This window comes from Brassica oleracea, chromosome C2 (assembly GCF_000695525.1).
Source record: "Brassica oleracea var. oleracea cultivar TO1000 chromosome C2, BOL, whole genome shotgun sequence".
NCBI lineage: Eukaryota > Viridiplantae > Streptophyta > Magnoliopsida > Brassicales > Brassicaceae > Brassica > Brassica oleracea.
This window is the reverse complement of record NC_027749.1, coordinates 15,731,176-15,735,345: the sequence shown is the minus strand read 5'-3', so window position 1 is coordinate 15,735,345 and position 4,170 is coordinate 15,731,176.

Below are 4,170 nucleotides of genomic sequence, written 5' to 3'. Positions count from 1 at the left end.
TTGTTGAGGTCATTGTAGCTTCCATCAACTTTGGTGTGAAGGTTCTTCAACTCATATCCAATGTGCTTCTCACTTCTAGTTTGGGACTCCAAGATCTGTTTCAACATTGCATTAGTGCTACTCTCTTGTGGAGTAAAAGTAGAAGATCCGGCTTGGCCTTGTGTAGACTGATTTCCTTTGGAGGAGAAGCCTTGAGAGTAGTTTTGACTAGCTTGGTAACCACCTTGTTGGTTGTTGTAGAAGGGTTTTTGTTGGTAGTTGTTGTACTGAAAGTTAGGCTCCTTCTTGTACCATGTCCCATTAGCATTCACAAAACATAGTTCTTCTTGACCTTCTAGACCATCAACTTCATTAACCACAACTGTCTCCTCTTGTTTCTGCTCACTAACAAAGTTTACTTTCTCTTGTTTGGCTCTATCCGAAAGAAGCAAACCCATCTTATCTTGTAGAGCCTTCAACTCTCTCTTTGTGTTTGTATCATCACCTCCACTGCCTTTGTTGCTTTTATCATGCTCATCACTGTAGACTGAATCACTCTTAGCAATATTCTCTACAAGCTCCAAAGCATCTGCTTCAGTTCTCTCCAAGAAGAAACCATTGCTAGCAGTATCAAGCTGGCTTCTAAACTTGGGCAAAGCACCTCTGTAGAAAGTACTAAGCAAACTCTCCATATTGAAGCCATGATGAGGACATTGAGAGATGTAGCTGTTGAACCTTTCTCATGCTTCTCCAAAGCCTTCAAGATTCCTTTGATGAAATCCAGAGATTTCATTCCTTAGCTTAGCAGTTCTTGAAGTAAAGAAGAACTTGGTGAGGAAAGCTTTCTTGCACTAATCCCATGTAGTGATTGAATCTCTTGAAAGACTCTTCTCCCAAGTGTGAGCTTTGTCTCCCAAAGAGAATGGAAACAACCTTAGCTTGAATGCATCTTAAGAGACACCATTGATCTTTGTTGTTCCATACAGCTTATCAAAGTTATCCAAGCGGTCTAGTGGATCCTCCAAGGCAAGACCATGGTACTTGTTGCTCTGGATCATGTTTATCAAGCTTGACTTGATCTCAAAGTTGTTGTTTTCCACAGCTGGTGCTCTAATGCCAGCTCTATGCCCATGGATATTGTGCTCATCATGGGTCCCCATAGCACTAGCTTGGCGATGTGGGTGTTGTGGTCTAAGGTTGTCAGCTCCTTGGCCATTACCCTCTCCATCTTGAGGCTGATTCTGATGTTGATCCATCACAAACCCCAATCTGTCTAAGTGAGCCTGTTGCTCTTCTTCTCTTTTCCTCTTTGCAATCTCCCTTTCAAGTGCTGTAATGTCTTCAACTCTTGGAACTAGGTCTGTTGGGCCTCTGCTCTGCAAGTTCATGCACCTGAGATACAGAAGGCTAGGAAAGAGAATCAGTAACTAGATATAAGAAAATAGGATTTAGTCTCAATCAAGAACCAAATCTCAATGTCAAAATCAACTTAGAATTGGCAACGGCGCCAAATTTGAAAAGGACTTTTCAAGGGTCCAATAATCAAATCATGTAGTATTTAAGATGTCAATCCATTTCTAAGTATTTTGATGCAAAGAGAATGCAGGTTCTCAATTAAGCTAAATGCAATCAATAAGATGAGTGGTTTCAATCAATATAACAGGTTTTTAAAGCAACTAAACATCAACTTTCAATCAATTGGAATAAGGAGGAATCATGGGCATAGGATTTTGATTTCAGATGACTAAGATCAATCAATTGGAATAAGGAGGAATCATGAGAGTAAACCAAAGGAATCTAAGAAAGTTCTCTTCCAAGATAAAAGCTCATTTACTCTCATGATCAAACATCAAATTCCTTTGGTTTGTGACAATCAAGCAATCATTAAGGATAGATCATTCAACTTTCCAAACTCCCCTAACATCAAATCCCTTTTGTAGGGTAAGCTAAGAGTTTGATGAGTTGGCTCAGAAATTTCATTGAACACCTTCCGGGCAATGAAATGTCTAGAGTTCTAAACCAGAATGGCCAACTCAAGCTTAGCATTAAAATCACTCAATCAAGCAAGGAAACACATTAACCTACTCTAAACATTCTAGATCATCACTTAATCATCCTAAATCATCCTAACCCATGAATCCAAAGATGACTACTCACTCATAATCATGGTAGACACTAGATCATTCGTTGATCCAAATCTAAACATCATTAATGGTCAAAGTAATCAAGCAAAGATAAGAAATTATGATCAAAATTAGATCTTTCACCCAAAAGTGGCTTTTGATTTGATAGAAAACAAGATATATCCTAACATTAGGTTTAGAGAGTATTTATATGACTTCTAAAACCTAGTGGGCTCAGTCAACAACCTGAAAGGCCCAAATAAAACATAAATTTTCGATCAGAAGAGAAACGCGCGCGGGCTGATGAAGTCGCTCCACCAGGTCGCTCTGCTTCCAGAGCGGCTGCCTCACCTCGCTCCGAGAGGTTGCTCCGGCTCTCTGCTTCATTTCTTCATATTGCGCGCGGGTTGATGAAGTCACTCCACCAGGTCGCTCGGCTTCCAGAGCGGGTGCCTCACCTCGCTCCGAGAGGTCGCTCTGGCTCTCTTCTTCATTTCTTCATATTGCGTGCGGGTTACTGAGGTCGCTCCCACTGCCCGCTCCAGCTTCAAAGTTCGTCGACCAAGATGCACCGCTCAGAGCGGGTGCCGAACCGCGTTGTGCGATGTCGCGCTGCCTTCGTTTCGTCTGGAGCGGGTGTCGTAGGTCGCTCCCATTGCCCGCTCTGGTGCTCTACTAGCTAAAAAAAACACTTTCCACTCCCTTTTTTTTATCCCAAATGCTTCCAAGTACCTCCAAGAACTCCAATGGACACTCCAACACCTGATAAAGACTTATGCAATGCAAAAAGGAAATTAAAGTGCACAATCCCTAATCTAAATGACCAAATCATGCAAGAATGAAGAGTTAAAACAATGCAAATGTGCAAGATATCAGAGATGTGTGTGGGAGGTCTTGAGACAAGCCTCCAAAGTGTGAGGGAGGACGTGCCTGAGGTGAAGTAGGATGTGTCCGAGATGAAGCAGGACTTTGCATCAACAAGAGATGCAATCAATCAGCTCCTCCAAATGCTTTGTCTCCCACAAGCACCTACTGAACAGACTTCTGCTCAGCCCCAAGCCCCAACTCCTCAGCCTTAAGTAGGTTCCTATCTTCTCTTTTGTAACAAAGCTCATCAAACTCTAGCTCATCTTTTGTAGCGTCTTCTTAGACTCTTTAAAACTCTTCTCCCTTGTATAATTATCTATGTTTGTGTAATATTGAACCTACTCTTTTATATATATATGTAATTTCGGTTTTAATTATATGTGCAATGTTTTAATATTTGAATGGAAATATAAATTGTCGAATTTGGCAAATTAAAACAACCCAAAGAGGAAAACCATTTACAAAAATGGTTATATAATAGCCACAATATAGAAAGTGGCTTTAACGTGGCTAACCAATACCACGTGAATAAAAAACAAAACCGTGGCTTTTTAAAGCCACAAATACATAGTGGCAATACCGTGGCAAACACAACCACTTTAAATTAGTGGTATAACCGTGGATTTTATAGCCAATAAAAGTAGCAACGCTAAAAAACTTATTACCGTGGCTATTAAAGCCACGAAAAGAAGCGTGGAAAAAGTGATATACCATGGATTTGACCCATTTTCATCCATGGTATATAAGTATTTTACTATCTATATATTATATAATCTATCCTATTAGGTATGTTTTCAGGTTCAGGAGTATCTTGGAGTAAAGTGATGATTATGGAGCATTTAGGAGCTTAAAAGAGATTTCATCCGAGCTGACCATTAGAGGTCGATACGAAGAAGAAGCAATCGTTCGACGCACATCCAGTGCCGTCGATCGATACAGAAGAGAAGCCTCGACGATTGAAGATTATGATCGATCGATGTACATCCTGTACCATCGATCGATATCGAGACACGAGATGCGCGACTTGGTTCCACCCGACTTTAAACCCAAGGCTTCACCAAATTTCAAGATTACCCCTGACGAGTTTTTAACCTAATAGTTATATACTTGCCTAAGTGTTAGGAGGCAAAAGAGCTTTTGGCCATCATTGTATTCTTATCTCTCAGCAGAGAGTTTTAGGAGAAAAAATCATAGAGAGATT